Genomic DNA, 17,418 nt, shown 5'->3' on the forward strand with positions numbered 1-17,418 from the left:
CCCTCTCAAAGAATCCAGCAATAGACCCACACAAATATAATTATTTATATTTTGGCAGAAGTGCAAAGGCAATTTAATAGGGAAGGGATAGGTTTTTTCAACAAATGGTAGTGGAACAACTGAATGTCAATATGCCAAAAGAAAAAAACAAAAAGAAAAGAAAGAATCATAGCACATACTATCTATAAAAATTTACTAACAATGGATCATATACCTAAAAGTAAAAGTAAATTACAAAATTTCTAGGAGAAAATCTTTGAAACATTAAGTTAGGCAAAGAGTTATTTGATACAACAGCAAAAACACTATCCAAAAAAGGAAAAAAAAATGGATACGTGGGGCTTTATCTAATTTACTTTTATATCTTTGTTCTGCAAAAGACACTATTAGGAGAACGGCGAAGCAAATCATGGACTGGAAGAAGACATTTGCAAATCTTGTATCTAAAAAGGACTTATATCACTTTTGCCGGGTGCGGTGGCTCATGTTTGTAATCCCAGCACTTTGGGAGGCTGACGTGGGCGGATCACAATGTCAGCAGTTTGAGACCAGCCTGGCAAACGTAGTGAAACCCCATCTCTACTAAAAATACAAAAATTAGCCGGGCATGGGTGGTGCATGCCTGTAGTCCCAGCTACTCAGGAGGCTGAGGCGGGAGAATCGCTTGAACCCGGGAGGCAGAGGTTGTCGTTAGCCGAGATCATGCCACTGCACTCCAGCCTGGCCAACAGAGCAAGATGCCATCCCAAAAACAAAAAACAAAACAAAAAACAAACAAGAAACACTTTTAAAAAGCAATAATTAGAAAACAAAGCCCCCAATTCAAAGAAATGGGCAAAAGATTTGAATAGACACTTTACAATAGAAGATATATAGACAGTAAATAAGCACATAAAAAATGTTCAAAATCACTAGTTATTAAGAAAATACAAATTAAAACACAGTGCAATGCCACTACAGACCTACTTGAATGGCTAATTTTTTTTTTAATTTAACTATACCAAGTACCAGCATGAGGAGCAACTGGAATGCTCACATATTGCTGGCAGAAACACAAAATGGCACATTTTGGCAGATTCTCATAAAGTTAAAAACACATGTATTACATGACCCAGTAATCTCACTCCTAGATATTTACCTAAGAGAAATAAAAACTTAGTTTTATATAAAAACCTACAAATGTTAATCTCAGTTTTTCTCATAACAGCCCCAAACCAAAAGTCCTTTAGTGAGTCCAAGAATGGATAAATAAATCACACACCTACACCACCCAGCAATAAACGGGAGCAAACTCCTGATGCATGCAACAGCTAAAGGATGAACCTCAACATATCTGCCAGGTGAAAGAAACCAGGTCTGAAAGGCTAGGTGTTGTATAGTTCCATCTACATAGCACTCTAGAAAAGATCCAAAGAACAGATCAGTACCTACCAGGCCTTGGGAGTAAGGAAGAGGGCTGAATATCAAAGCATGACCCAGGAAATTTGGAAGGCAGGAGCTGGGGCTGGGCGGGGGCCTGGGGACGGTGATGGAGCTGCACTTTATCATGGCCGTGTGGTAGATCCACAGCTGTGCATTTGTCAAAACCCTCAGTTCTGTACACCCCCCCAAAAAGTGAATTGTTTGTTTTAAAATTTGAAAAAAAATTAAGACAACACAACCCAAAACCAAAACAAACCACAACAAACAAAAACAAATGCTGTTATGATAAAAGCTGGGATTATCATTTGTGTATAGGTTTATACGTGAACGTAAGTTTTCACATAAGTGATCATAATAATACATTGTATTTACATTTCATATGGACAAACTTCATTTTCTTTGCAAGAAAACTAGCCCGAATTGGGGTGCAGTCTGCATTCATGTTCTGCTATGTCACCAACTGCCTCAGATGACATTGGATTCCTGACCTCCTCATTAACTCACACACACAGAGTGGTCAAGCAACATTTTCCAGACTACTCTGCTTGCCTCCAACCGTGAAAAGGATTATTTGATATTCTTAAATATTACCCTTCGCCTTTAACTGTACATAATAATTATGTTACCATGGGTCATGCTAATGACAACGAAGCATCTGCACTACTTCCTAAAGCTCCAGGACAGGACACCTGTGCTTTCAAGATGTAGTACCACGACGAGAGTTACAGCCTGCATCCCCTGGGTACCAGCGACGTTGGGAGACTCAACTGGTCCTGCAAACCACCATAGCCACCCTGCATATGCCAAAAAATGCTGGGGGTAATTAAGTGGTGATATATTTTTTTTCTTAGTATGATTTTCCAACTGAGGAAAGAGAAAGATAGGCCGGGTGCGGTGGCTCACGCCTGTAATCCCAGCACTTTGGGAGGCCGAGGCGGGCGGATCACAAGGTCAGGAGATCGAGACCATCCTGGCTGACATGGTGAAACCCCTTCTCTACTAAACATACAAAAAAAAAAAAAAAATTAGCCGGGCGAGGTGGCGGGCACCTGTAGTCCCAGCTACGCGGGAGGCTGAGGCAGAAGAATGGCGTGAACCCTGGGGGGCGGAGCCTGCAGTGAGTGGAGATCGCGCCACTGCACTCCAGCCTGGGTGACAGTGAGACTCCGTTTCAAAAAAAAAAGAAAAGAAAGAGAAAGATACACAAAGATTATAGTCATTCCCCAGTGTCTGTGGAGTACTGGTTCCAACATCCCCTACAAATATCAAAATTCAAGGACACTCAAGTCTCTGATATAAAATGGTGTGGTGTTTGTATACAACCTATGTACATCCTCTTGTACCTACTTACAATACCTAATACAATGATGTACAGTACAGACACCAATCATATATTTTTTCCTGAATATTTTTAACCTGCAAAATGGTTGAATCCACAGATGTAGAACCCATGGATATGGAGGGCTGACCGTATTTCGGAGCAAACATTAATCATCGTTGAAGAAAGCAAGCACATTTCACTAAAAGCCCCAATACTTATTTCAATACAAATAACCCAGCAGAAGAGCATCATGTTAAAAAGTTATACAGCAAGACTCTTTTTGTTACAAATATTTACTGAGGTATCTGAGTTTAAAGCCACTCAGAAACTCAGAGCAGGCCGCATTCCCAGATAGTCTAACTACCTACTCAAACTTCAGGACCTGAGTCATAAGCAAGAGCTGAAAGAAAAGCAAACCTTTCATTATTTCCAACCAGACCTAGCAACATTAAACCTTTTTCTCAGAAGCATGAGAAGCAAGAATGAGCAACTAAATTTTAAAAATGGCAGCTCCTCAGCTCCATTTCCCCAAAATGGGTCAGGTGGAAATTAATGGCTCTTTCTTCTGCATTATTAGTCATTTGTGTGCTTTTACAGTGCTGTACTTAACACAGTCTATTGTCATTAATTGTCATAGACTCATCCCAATGCGCAGATGTCCTCAATGGGTTGTGAGCTCCTCGGTGGCAGGGCCAAGCATTATATTTGTTCTCCCAGAACCTGTTGAGGATCTGGTACATAATGTGCAGTCATAAATGTTTGAAGAATAAAATAAAGAAGGAGGAGGAAAGCAAAAACATAGGGGAAAGACATTGTGAGAGGAGAGAAAGAAAAGGAAGTAGGAAAGGTAGGAAGAGAGAGAGGGGAAAAAGGAAAGGTAGAAAGAAGGGAAAAATGAAAAAGAGGGAGGGAGGGAGAAAGGTAGGGAAGGGGAGAGGAAGGAAGGACAAGAAGGAAGGAAGGAAAGAAGGAAGGGAGGGAGGGAGGGAGGGAGAGGAGAGGAGAGGAGAGGAGAGGAGAGGGAGGGAAGAAGGAAGGAAATAAAATGCACCTTGGGTAGAGAAAATGAGGACACATAGGGTGACTTGAAAGGCAGAGAGGTGTCTGGTGTGGGAAAGTGGTAGCCATGGGCCAGCCAGATCATCTGGGGGCCCATTCCCCAAATCTGCCTATGCTTGTGTGGCCAGCCCACTCTCCCTGAGATTCCCACTACCCTTTGTCCCTCCCGCTGCAGCCCCGGGGATGTCAGAAGCCATTGTGCAGTTGAGCACAGGGCCAAGCCAGCAGCTGAGGCAGGAAGCAGGGCTGGAGCTGCTGGCTGGAGTTGCTGGGCCCGTGTGTCCTGCTCCCTGCTGCAGGCCTAGGTGCCAGAGCCAGAGCAGCCAGGTCAGGGTGGCGACGCACTGCTGGCATGGCCAAGCTCTCACATGCTCTCCTTTCCAATGGCCCGGCCGGCATTGCTGGGGAAACGGGAGGGGCCGGGCAGCCAGCAGCCGAGAGTGAGAACTTCCCCTTGCCAGAGCCAGCTGCTGGCTGCCATCTGGGCAGGGGCAGTGCCAGTTTCCCAAATCTGCCTTCCCTTTGGAAAGAGGGGAGAAAACTCTGTGCTGAGGAGATAGCTTCTCCTCCATCCTGAGGCTCTCAGTTAAAAACCCAACAAAACCAGCCTTTGAAAAAGGAAGGGATGAGAAATGCCACATGTTGGGCTGTTTCCAAAGGAATTTGCCTCTCCCGGGTCTTTATTTCCAAAAAAAATCTTTATTCGTTCTCAAGATCCCTTGCTTCTTTCATTTCACTCCACAATAACCTCTCATTTTAAAGTTAAATGTTTAAACAAATAAAATGCGGGTATCTGTGTGTCCTTCACACTGGTCACATAGGGATTGTTCACCATAAGCTGGGAATTCCCTGAGAGCTGTAACTTAGTCTTCCTCATTCGTTCTGCAGGTTGAGTAACCCAACACCTCATCTAAACTGGCGCTGCCTGGATGCTTTCTGATAAATGCAGTCATTCATTCACTGGATGCTTACTGAGCACCTTCTAAGCATCAGCACAGGGTGGTCGCTGAAGAATTAAAGATCTGGTCATGTTCTCAGAGTTTGGGGAATGAAAGCAAACCTTCCCATCCTTCTGGATGTCAGGGGAATGGACACTTTAGCTATTGTGTGTTGGCGCTAGTGTGTCCTGCAGAGGATCCCAACTCCGAGACCACGTTATTTGCTGTGCAACTACTGTATTCCTAGGAGACAGATGGGAAAAGAGTTGGCACCTGACAGAGCACAGAATCAGGGAGGCCTTCCACAAGCCCAAAAAACAGCCAAGCTTTATCCAAGGTGAGTGTCAGTATTTTCAATAAGCCTCCCACATGGGCACTAATAAATCAGAATGGATACTGGCTAGGACTGACCAGTGCTGCTACCTTTGTTCATCCTATCTGAATATGAATCCTGGATTTATTGTTTATCATCCCCTTACCTTTCAGATCCTTCTTTTCTGTCTTGATATCTTTCTTCTCAGTGAAGGACACAGCCAACCCAACTTCCCGACATCACAAATACATGTTGAAAATTGCCTGAGTGGATGGGCACAGGGATAGAAGTCCCTATGTTCCATGAAGACCCCAACTTGGCAGAGATTCTCATGGTGGGGCTTCCGATGGATTCCTCTGTCTTTGCTGACATCATACCTATTATTCATGTAATAGCTGGAAGTGGCAGGCTGAAAGCCAGGGAGGTCTCAAGAGTGAGGCTCACTCTCTGAAATACAGGGTTTGGTTTCCCGGCTCTGAGGCCTGAATATTTAGCTTGCCTAGGAGCAATTGGGCCCTAAGAAAAACTAGTTCGCATTGCCAATCTCATAGGAAAAATATCGTGCATTTTAAAGTGTTTCCTAAGTAGTTTTACAATGAAAGATGCATGTAAACACAGCTTGCATAGTATTGAGTCTACAGTGAACAGTCCTTTGATCTATTTAAATTGAATGATATCATTTGAGCCTCACCACATTGCCTGAGATGGCCAGGGCAGGCATTAGTAGTTCCTATTCTGTAGCCCCACAGAGGTAAGAGCTTGTCCAAGCTGGTGGAGTAAGTGTCAGCTAGACCAGAAGGTGGGTCTTCTGCCACCTCATTCAGTGCTCTTTCCAGAAGCCAAGTGACTAACTGATAATAGAAACTTCAGCATCCTAGTGAGGACACTCACTGGAGAAATGAAATCAAGATCAGAAGTTGCCCTGATGGATACATAGATGAAAACACAGAGGATCTGTTGATGAAGAGCACAGGCTTTGACTCCTGGTGCTCTTCCTTGCTGACCCAACAGTGTTGGGCAAGTTAAGAGTCTCCGCAACTCTCCTTCTCTCTGTGTTCTCATCCATAGGAAGAAAACAGCACCTTTCTTTTAAGATTGCTGTAAGGATTGAACTAGGTAACAAAGGATCCTTACTTCAGGGTCCAGCCTAGGGTAGATGTTCTATATGTGCTAATAATTTTTGCTATTTTTATCACTTATTTCTGAAAAGGTAAATTCCACCCTTAGGCTGGAAAGGCTCTTCTTGACTGCTTTGTGCTACCCAGAGCTCCTGTTATTTGCTGTCTCCTTCATGAGGTGGGAGGAGACATTTATTCACATATTGGTATTTTCCTGTGTTAATCCTATCTCTGCCCCTCCTGGGAACATTTGTTTGTTTGTTTATTCAGCACTGACTCTCTTCCAGTCATCTCCTAACACTTTAGAAATATTAATTCATTTCTGCTTGAACCTGGGAGTTGGAGGTTGCAGCGTGCCACTGCACTCCAGCCTGAGTGACAGAGCAAGAATCCGTCTCAAAAAAAAAAAAAAAAGAAATATTAATTCATTTCATCCTCATAATAACCTTGTAGGTAGGAACTATTATTATCCCCATTTTACAGGCAGGAAAAATAAGGCACAGAGGTGAAGTCAATATGTAGCAAAAGGCAGAGCCAAGATTAAAACCGGGCAGCCCAGCCACAGAGCCTGTGTGTTTATCCACTAAACCCGATGGTCCCTACATTCAAACAAGAGATATGCCTTCAATAAAAGAAGTTTGTGGCCTTGTAGAAAAGGTGCTTGTAGGTAGGGTTCCCTTTTAAGACTCTCAAATCTCACTTCGAAATCTATCTCCTAATCTCTACCAAAAACCTGGGTAGCACTGGGGTCTCTTCCTACAGGCTTCTTGAGCACTGAGACTTGATAAGCCAGAGCCAGGGAAATGGACTGATTTGCCTAAAAGTCCTTAGCCATAAGTTCACAAAAATTCATTTTCTAAATGCCTTTCAACCATAGCTTTGTGGCAGGCCCTGGGCTAAGACATTACCAAGAAGGTGTTTCCTGTCCTCTGAGAACCTACACTTATGGAATACAAGACAGTTAGTTGCTGATGCACATGTGGAAATGCCAAAGGTCTGACAGCGATTCAGATAGGCTCTAAAATGATCATAGAGTTAAAAAAGACTCTAAAATGATCATAGAGTTGGAAAGACTCTAAAATGATCATCATCCCTTGGAGGGACCTTTGTGTGTGCACAGCCTGAAGAACTAAAACCTACTCACACTGCATAAGCAAACCCTGATGGAAGATGAGGGAAACTTACACAATCATGAAAAGTACAGACAGAGTGAAAACAGATCTGTTCACAAACCCCAAAGCCCTGAGCCCAGGGGACATCTCCTGATTTGTTCCCAAAGCCCTGAGCCCAGGGGACATCTCCTGATTTGAAGAAGTTTCAGCACAAATAAAAGGGAATCCTACTTCAATACACTGGCAGAGAGGCAGCAGGTGTCAAAGCACATGTACAGTAGCTTTAAGAAGGGTTTTCATAAAGGTGGGGATACTAGAGTTACTATAACTCTAGTTATAGGGAAGCTAGGGTGCTTGAGTTGCATCATAACCAAGGCCCCATCAACACTTTGCCTTTGAATAGAGCTGGGTGTTTCATATCTACCCTTGCCTGGGAGCTCATCAGGTCCCTGGGAAATTCTCAAGGCAGGCATTATTAGGCACACTGTATGTAGCTGGAAATGGAAGCTCTGAGAAGCTATTTGCTCAGTATTTGCAGCACTGGGACCTTTTCCGTCTCCAAACTGAGGGTGAACTTGGTTTCTCAGCCAAGTAGAGACATCCGGGGACAGCCCAGGTCTATAGACATATTAAGAGTTTGCCATTTTCGTCCAAGCCACCAGGATCCAAGATGATCCTGAATAGAAACTTTTGTAGACCAGAGCAAGCCCAGCCATTCAGAGGACAAAACACCATAGCCACAAGCCCTTAGGTCTCCCCCACTAAAACCAGGCTCCCATGCATAACAGGCTCACGTGAAGATCTCACAGGGGGATAGGCTGTTGATTTTTTAAAAAATAAAACAACGTATGAGTTTTATCTCTTTATCTCCTCAGTCCAGAGGGAAAAAAAAGAGCACAATCTGTCCTCCCAGTGGGACATCCACCTGATTAGATGTCATAAAACAGAGTAGTCCTTTAGTTAATAATGGCTGGAATACCTCCGACCCACAGTTACTGGAAAGAAAAAGAAACCTAACTACAGATAAACTCCCTAGGGTTTCAGATCCGTTTTGCAATAAGCTGTTATGAAGGAAACCTGGCCCCAAAAGATAGTTTGAATGCAAAATAAAGATAGTTCACATGCTTTGAAGCAGGGACAGGGCTCCTGTGGAAGCACCAGAATCATATTTTTGGAGGATCATTATATTTCCTGCTTCAAACTTTATTTGGGTCCCACCGTTCTTTTATACAACTTCTATTTTTGGTCATCAGAGGCGCCATGTCCTGCCAGGCAGGGGCCTCAGCAGGGCAGGTCTGGGCAGAAGAGGTAAGGATTGGATGCCTGGAGAGGGAAGAGCACTGGATAGGCAAGAGGCAGGCAAGGCTTGGGAACAGGTGTAACCCACAGAGCCAGACAGGCTGGAAGTAGGGCCTGGCACAGCCTCAGGGTGAGCACCACGGGTTTATGGAACAAGACTCTAGGGTCCAGAAGGCTAGTGAATTATCAGGAAGGGACTGGAATATGGACACAGCAGAAGCAGGCAAGGACTCTCTGAGCTCTTCCATACACCCTGTCACAAGAGAGTGGGCAGGGGCATGAGTTTCAGCCAGGAGGTGCAGGATGCATCTGATTAAGACACAGGCAAGGTGTTATGCTTGCTGGATGGTTCCTACAATCAAGGGCCTTTAAAGGAGGAAATGAAAACACATGCGGTCTTAAAACATAGATGTATACTAAGGCTCTATCATTTGTTTGTCCATGGATTCATGGGTCTCCTAAGAACCAACTGCCATGCAAAAGTGATGGAAACAGACAGGAGATCCTGACCAGCTGGCCAGTATCTATTGAGAACCTGCTTTGTGCTCAGCCCAGGAGGAAGCAAGGGAAGAAAAGGCAGCTGAGATGAGGCACAAAACAAATATAAGTCATGGTCCTTGTCATCAAATTGGTTTAAGGGACAAAACCAATCCTTGTGAAATAGCTTGGCAGAACGACTTGGAGGAGACCCTCCTTCTCTTTGCAGTACCTTCTCCAATAGAAAGAAATTCACTTTTGTTGAAAAAGATGCTGGCTTTCCTGGGCATTAGTATCAGCTGTTGCCTTTAACTGGAAAATTCAGAGGAGAGCTGAATTTCTTTGTAACAGAAAGAAGGAGGTATTCAGTGAATACTTGGGGAAGAGTTCAGAGAGAAAGAGAAGCAGAAAGAGACCCAGAGGTCCATGGCTAAAGAGGACCTTTGAGGAGAGAAGGTGAAAATCTTGGTCTTTGTGGTCTTGGTACATGTGGTCTCATGTAGCTTTCTCCTCCATCTCCCCGTGAAATCATAGTCAGCTCTGCATCATTTGTTAATACTTTATGGGTTGAGTCTGTTTTGAGGGGATGTGATAAAGCCCCAAATCCAACTTAAAGAAGGTCATAGGCAAAGGAAGAAGAAATATGTTTCCTGTCTTGTGAGAAAAACTATACCCACAAGTTACATTGAGGACATGTTTAGCAACGCATTAGCAAATTTAAATGTGAAATACATGTGCTCAGGAAGTTCAGAGTTAGGAAAGTAATCTAAGGATTGGTGGGTAACCAAGGTAGTCTTCATCAAAGAAGCAAGTTTTGAACTAACTGTCCCTTGGGAGATAGATTCAGCATTCTGAAATACAGAAGAACTTGTGTAATTTCTCAGAGACCCAAAAATACATACACTGTTTCCTGACCTCAACTCAAGATATGGACACTTGCCCTCAGCTATGCCAACATCTACCATACAGGAAAATACAGGCATGCAGCAAATCACATATCCATTACACATACTAGATAGCATTTAACATCTTTCAGCCCGTGCAAAAGTGGCCACTGCTCCCACTGGGATGTCGTACGAAAAGTGTTCATTAGTATTTAAACCATGTCACTGCCGAAGTGCAGAAAAGTCAAATTTATAACATGTTAGACGTTTTTAGTGGAAAATGCAAATACATAGCAGAGAAGGTTGGGCACATGTCCCTTGAAACCATTACCTCACAAAGTTTAACCCAGGTCTAGGTCTTTCACAGAGAAAGGCTATTCAATCTCAAGCAATATCCAACATCATCTTATCAAAGTCAGGACTGAAGCTTCAAAGGATATGAATAGTCAACTCAGAAAATAAGAAACACAAATAGCCAATGAAATGTATAGATATTTTAAATCCAGACTCACTGAAAGTTAAAGGAAAGCAAATAAAAATGATATGATACAATTTTGCCCTAATTTTCAAAAATTAGAAAGAATGAAATAGTTCCTTATTGGTTCAGATGGGAGTTCAGATCTCTTACAAAGTGAGTGGGATTGCAGTTTGCTGCATAACCTTTGCAGGAGACCATTTCTACCAAAAGCCCTAGCTGTGTGCATTTCGTCTAATCTGCGATTCCACTTCTAAAGTCATGTCTGGGTGGAATATCCAGGTAAATGAACAAAGATGTGTGTATAAGGATTTTCATCAGACTCGTCTTTAAAACACTGAAAAATTGGAGACTACCTAAATGTGTAGCAAAAGTAGGTTATTAAATAAAGTATAATACTCATTCAATGAAATACTATCTCACCATTTGTAGTAATAATGTAAGGTTTCATGACACGGAGAAAATGTCATAATACATAGCAAGATGTTTTAAATGAGTAAAGCAGGTTCCACACAATATATAATACAATGCGTTTTGTAGTAACAAAAATAGTTCACGTGTTTACTTGTTAAACCAGAATAAAAGCTGCATGACAGCAGTGGATCTTCTGGGTGTTAAATGCTATCTTGAAAAGTCCCTGGCATAAAATAGGGCATCAAGAAATATTTGTTAATTAAATAAATTCTTGCTTACTATGCAGCAGACACTGTTGTAAATGCATGGTATAGTATCTCATTCTCACAACAGCCATGCTGTAAGTCTTTCTGTGAACTCTGCAGAGCTGTGAGGAAGCTGAGGCACGGAGAGGTTAAGCATTATGACCCAAGTCACCCAGCTAGTAAGCGGCGAAGCCAGAATTCAAACTCAGCAACCTGAATCCAGAGTCTTCATTGAAACACTTTATTAATAAATATATGTAGAGAAAATTCTGGAAGGATAGACACCATTACATCTTCAGCAGTGATTTGGGCAGCTCTAGGTAGTAAGATTACTCAAGGTTTTGTTTTTTCTTCTTGCTTGCCAGAGATTTCTAATCTCTCTCCAGTGCAGATGTAAAAATTACTTTCTTTAAAATGTATATAGATATTACTTTTAAATAGCATGCCGTTTTCTTTAGTGGATGCTTTGGCCAGAAGCAAAAGAAAAGAAAAGCAAAGGACAGGGTTTCTCAAGAAAGAGGGGAAAGATGAGGAACAAGTAGAGGGATCATGGTTCCCAATCCCCAGACCTGAATACCTTATTGAAAGCTAGATTTTCATGTTGTAAAACAAAGTAGAACATTTCTAGAACCTGCAAGCCCCTTAATTCCTCATGCTCTGTACTGTGCCCTTCAACCCAAGAGGATTCCAGGATGCTTCCTTGGGGTTGCCACTCACTTGGACAGACACGTGGTGGTGCAAAGTGGAGAGGTGGAGAGCCTCTTGCACGGACATCTCCACGTGGACACAGTCATTCAAGTGCAATTGCCGACAAGTGTTTTTTGACCTCTACTCTGTGCTGGGCACTGGGTGGGCATGAAGGATACAAATTCATTTTTTGTTTGTTTTTGTTTTTAGAGAGAGGATCTCCACTCTATCACCCAGGCTGGAGTGCAGTGGTGTGATCCCAGTTCAGTGTAGCCTCGATCTCCTGGCCTCAAGTGATCCTCCTGCCTCAGTCTCCTGAGTCACTGGGATTACAGGCATGAGCCACTGTGCCAAGCTCATGAAGAAAACAAAAGATACAATACCTGCTTCAAGAAACTCAGAGACTGTTGGAAAGACAAACTGAAACACACAGCTAATGTATTAAGGAGCTAATAGAAGGAAGTTCAGGAGGCTGCAGGATCACACAGGAGGGCCTCTAATTCCTGCAACATCTTGTACTCAACTTTGTCATAGAACTCGTTTCATTTTCGAATGTATTTGTGTGCTTTGTGACCCATCTGTCCAATGATCTATTAACTCCTTGAGGACTGGCACTGTCTCTTACTCATGTCTGCATCTCAGTGCCTGGAACACAGTAGGTTGTTTAACCAGCAGCTTTGCTCAAATAATTGTCTCCATAGGGAGATGGCTTTGTAGGCAACTTCTACAGTTTGGCCCATTGAGGATAAGGTCAAAGTAGAAGAGAATACCTAGAAACCTCTGTAGCTCAGACAGAGCGAACCAGGTGAATAGACAAGAAGAGGAAGAAAAGAATTCTTGGGCTGACCAAATGAACACAAAGGCAAGACCCAGTTAAGAAACAGTTGGTTATATTCCAGTCAAAACAGACGTGGCTGAATGAAAGATGAGGCTGGGGTGGTGAGCAGAGCTGAGTCATGAAGGACCTTTAATTCACACTAAGAAGTACAAATTTTATTTTGCAAGCTAGGAGGATTCCAAGAAAAGAGGAGATGTGGTAAGATTTGATTACAGGAAATCAGTCTGGGAGCACTATAGAAAGAAGAAGAAAAGGAGTAAAGCACTATGGAAAGAAGAAGAAAAGAGGCAAAGAGGCCAGTTAAAACAGATTACTCCAAGAAGGCAACCAGGAAACTAACCAGGGCGTGGAGGAAGTCTGGAGCTTCAGAGGTGAAGAGAAAAAGACACCTCAACATTATTTTCCTCCTAGACAGCTTGAAATGATTCTCAGGCAGGCAGAACAGTTAAAACCTGATGTCGAGTGTGGAAAAGGCAAAGTTGATCTTAAGTACCTAGCCATCCTGCCTGCTCAGCAGCACCAATCAATCCCCCGAGGTTTCACACCCCACTAGCACCTCGGAGCACACTCCCCCAACAGGCAGTAACGAAGACATCCAGGCAGCCAGAGAAACACTCAGAAGCAGTGGCAGAGGGGGGAAAAAGTGCATTACAAAGCCCAGCATCTGTGTCTAGCAGCTGCCAAGCAACCTCCATGTGTTTCTGCAGCTGTCGGTGTGGAAGCAATGGAAGACGGAACAGAAGGATGAAAAGAGTGTTCGGCAACAGAATCTGAGTACCAGGCAGGTAGGCAGGCTCTGGGGCAGTTGAGGCTGATTCACTGGGTGCTCTGGGGAGCTGCTGCTTTCCGTAGAGATTTGCCACACAGAGCCCTTTAGTAGCCAGGCCACTCTTAAGGCTGCACAGAGGAGGAGACCTATCACCTCACCTGAGCCAGGCAGCCCAGGAAAGCTGAGACCAGACTGGCCACAGCAACCTCCTTGGTTGGAATGCAAGGCCCTGGTCTCCATCTCTCTGAAGGTGTAATATGATACATCACTTAGTGTTCAATCAAATATGTGAATCAAAGTTAAGTACGGTGGGAGAATTGTTTGATAAGTTCATGAACCTTTTCCCACCAAATAATCAAAGAGATGACCCAGGTTCTCATTATTCAACCAAAATAGGGAATTACTGGTTTTGACGTTCACATTGGGAGGTCGGGGAAATGGACCACGCTGATTATCCACTCACTCATCCATTAATTCAGAGGTTTATTAAGTACCTACCAAGTACATAAGAATATGCTAGGCTTTGTGGCAGCTGAGACAGAGAGAGAAGGTAATAATGCCTAGAATGTTTGTCATGCTGTACAACTTACAAAGACTTTTTACATCTATTACTTTTTCACAACCAAAGTGAATATTCAGTCCATTTGCACGGGACAGGCATCCCAGGTAGGTATAGCCATCGACTATTCTAATTGGCCAGTGTCCTTGTGGACCAGGTATTAAACACAGCATTTTTAAAGACCACCTGTACTCACAGCAATGTGATAAGGTCACATTTATATTCTCAAAGTATCTGGCCTGTGACCACTTTCTCCTGAGTGGTACTGCCAGGATTAGAACACTCAAGGAGCTCACACTAGAGTTAGAAGAGGAAGATATAAAGAGATCTGAAATAACTTCAGGGTGACATGAAAATGAGGGCTTGAAAGCGTGGGCCAGAGGTAAAATAAAAAGTAAGGAAAAGATTGCTGGGTACTCAAGGCAAACTTGGTAAAGAATAGCATTTTGTGCTGGGAGTTTGACAGTTGACACAGCTTTGAAGGAAATTAGAGATTTGGACAGATCTTCTGTCATGGTTGTTATGAGAAGAAGCTCTAGAGACAGAATTTCTGGGTTCAAAATACAGCTTTCCATGTATCAAATGTAGATGATGATAATCACAGTATCTACTCAAGGGTTTCTGAAGATTAAGAGACAATCCACGTAAAGTGCCTTACACAGAATGTGCTCCACAAATGGTTGGTGTTATTATTTCATTTCCCTTTGTACATGGCAAATGGTATAGAGCTTCTGCAGAGGCTCTTCAGTGCCACCGGAAACATCTAGGATTCCAAGCTGCAAGCAACAGAAGTCACCTCTGGCTGATGATGATCTGTGAATAGCTAAAAAGAGAAGACTTTTATTGAAAGGAAATTCACAGAATCACTAGAAAGGCCAAAGAACCAGGCCAGAAAAAGGACAGGAACTGGATGGGTGCGGTGGCTCACGCCTGTAATCCCAGAACTTTGGGAGGCCGAGGCGGGCGAATCACAGGTTCAGGAGATCGAGACCATCCAGGCTAACATGGTGAAACCCCATCACTACTAAAAAAAAAATCAAAAAATTAGCCAGGCATGGTGACAAGCACCTGTGGTCCCAGCTACTCGGGAGGCTGAGGCAGGAGAATGATGTGAACCCAGGAGGCAGAGCTTGCAGTGAGCCAAGATCATGCCACTGCACTCCACTCCAGCCTGGGCAACAGAGCTCTCTGTCTCAAAAAAAAAAAAAAAAAAAAGGACAGGAACCAGGGACCAGGGTAAGTAGGCTACCAAGACCACACGCCAATCATGCTGAAGAGCCACCAGGCAACAGTGCTGCTGCCTGGTGGACAGAGCTCCACAGCAGCATGGACAAACAGCGGGCACTGCTCTCCCACCATCACAGGCACTGGCTTGTATACCCCCTACAATGTCTCTGTTATTTTGGGTTTTCTGTTACGTGCAGCCAAACTCATACTCTATCAAACATTACTAAGAAAACTTGAAAACTTGAAATTCAGCCACTTTTCTCATCATCTTAGATTCCTGCCCCCTGGAAAGGTAGGAAATTATCTCTGTGTGGTGGGACTTCTTTGGCAATCTCTAGGTGGACCTTTCTCTCCTGCCTCAAACCCTCCTCCACCCACTGTCCCAAAGACTCCTGAAGGCCTCAATTCCTGCTGAAATATCCATATCCCTCTGAGGGGAAGCACTTTATGTTGTTGTAAGTTTTTGAATTTGTGAAAGACAGAATTAAGAATTTTCTGTTAAAAAGGCAAAAAAGAATTTAGAAATAAAATATGGCATCGCCACATATACATAAGCTTCACACATTTGCCTAAAATTGGCATGCGTGAGGCTAGATCCAAATCGAATACTACCATCATGACCCCCTCCTTATTGTGAATACCAATGTAAATTTTAATACACTTATGATGTTTAGGGCAGGCCTAACCACCTTTGATCCCAGGCAGAACTCCTACTCTCTAGGAAAGAGAGTCACCTGCATTATCAGGTGAACACCATGATGTTCTTGAGCCCCATGAAAGGAGCAGGACAGGGGAAGTTTTCCTTGGGAGAAGGAAAGTATTCCTCTGCCTCCTCCTCCTCCTGTTCCTCCTCCTCCTCCTCACTGTCCCAGATATCAGACTCTAACAGATAACACTGAGTGTTTCCCTGCCTTGTCCTTGACTTAGCAGACACTTTGATTTATCTAGCAGTTGCTTTTCTTTTCACTTTAGGATCTCGTCAATTTTACAGTTTTCAGTTGGCTCAGCCTACCTGTAAGTGAAGGAATCTATACGTGCTTTCTGTCTTCATAGCGTTGGGGAAATGTTTTAAATGGTATTTGGTAATTGAAAGCAAGACATAATCACCCCATGATATGGTTAGTCTTTGTAGTCCCCACCCAAATCTTATCTTGAATTGCAATCCCCATAATCCCCACATGTCAAGAGAGAGACCAAGTGGAGGTTATTGAATGATGGGGGTGGTTTCCCCCATGCTGCTCTCACAATAGTGAATTCTCACAAGATCTGATGGTTTTATAAGGGGTTCTTCTCCCTTTTCCTGGCACTTCTCCTTCCTGCCACCTTGTGAAGAAGGTGCCTTGCTTCCCCTTTGTCTTCAGCCATGACTGTAAGTTTCCTGAGGCCTCTCAAGCCATCCTGAACTATGAGTCAATTAAACTTCTCTCTTTTACAAATTACCCAGTCTCAGTCTTGGGCAGTTCTTTATAGCAGCATGAAAATGGACCGATATACCCCATAACGAAGAAACTGATGAAGGCCCCTCTAACAGTTTTTATATCAGTGTTAAACCACACAGTCTTACTCTATGTTTTAGAGAGAAATGGCCAACATCATAATTATCAACAGCATAACTCTCCATACCATACCACCACGATGCCATCATCTTCTTTAAACCTCCCACTTAGTGGAAGATGGGTGTGACTAAATTGTCAATCCTGTTGGGGTCTCTGGAGAGGGCCAGTAAGTTCAGGACATTGGCATGGGCAAGGACTTCATGTCTGAAACACCAAAAGCAATGGCAACAAAAGCCAAAGTTGACAAATGGGATCTAATTAAACTAAAGAGCTTCTGCACAGCAAAAGAAAATACCATCAGAGTGAACAGGCAACCTACAAAATGGGAGAAAATTTTCACAACCTACTCATCTGACAAAGGGCTAACATCCACAATCTACAATGAACTCAAACAAATTTAGAAGAAAAAAACAACCCCATCAAAAAGTGGGCAGAGGACATGAACAGACACTTCTCAAAAGAAGACATTTATGCAGCCAAAAAACACATGCAAAAATGCTCATCATCACTGGCCATCAGAGAAATGCAAATCAAAACCACAATGAGATACCATCTCATACCAGTTAGAATGGCCATCATTAAAAAGTCAGGAAACAACAGGTGCTGGAGAGGATGTGGAGAAATAGGAACACTTTTACACTGTTGGTGGGACTGTAAACTAGTTCAACCATTGTGGAAGTCAGTGTGGCGATTCCTCAGGGATCT

The 17,418-nt window shown here is 43.2% G+C and overlaps 1 long non-coding RNA gene across 2 annotated transcripts in view; it reads right to left on the minus strand.

Annotated features, from left to right (window-relative positions):
* The window catches only part of LOC116457590 (uncharacterized), a 188,360-nt gene that overhangs the window by 91,824 nt on the left and 79,118 nt on the right, over positions 1–17,418 (minus strand). The window contains exon 1 of one of the 2 annotated variants that reach the window (XR_009210821.1): positions 5,220–5,342. The exons of the other annotated variant lie outside the window; for it this stretch is intronic. This is a non-coding gene — a long non-coding RNA (uncharacterized LOC116457590). Of the gene's footprint in view, positions 1–5,219; positions 5,343–17,418 lie in introns of those variants that run through there. 2 annotated transcript variants of the gene reach the window in all.

Source organism: Hylobates moloch, unplaced genomic scaffold (genome assembly GCF_009828535.3).
Source record: "Hylobates moloch isolate HMO894 unplaced genomic scaffold, HMol_V3 SCAFFOLD_18, whole genome shotgun sequence".
In the NCBI taxonomy this organism is placed as follows: Eukaryota; Metazoa; Chordata; class Mammalia; order Primates; family Hylobatidae; genus Hylobates; species Hylobates moloch.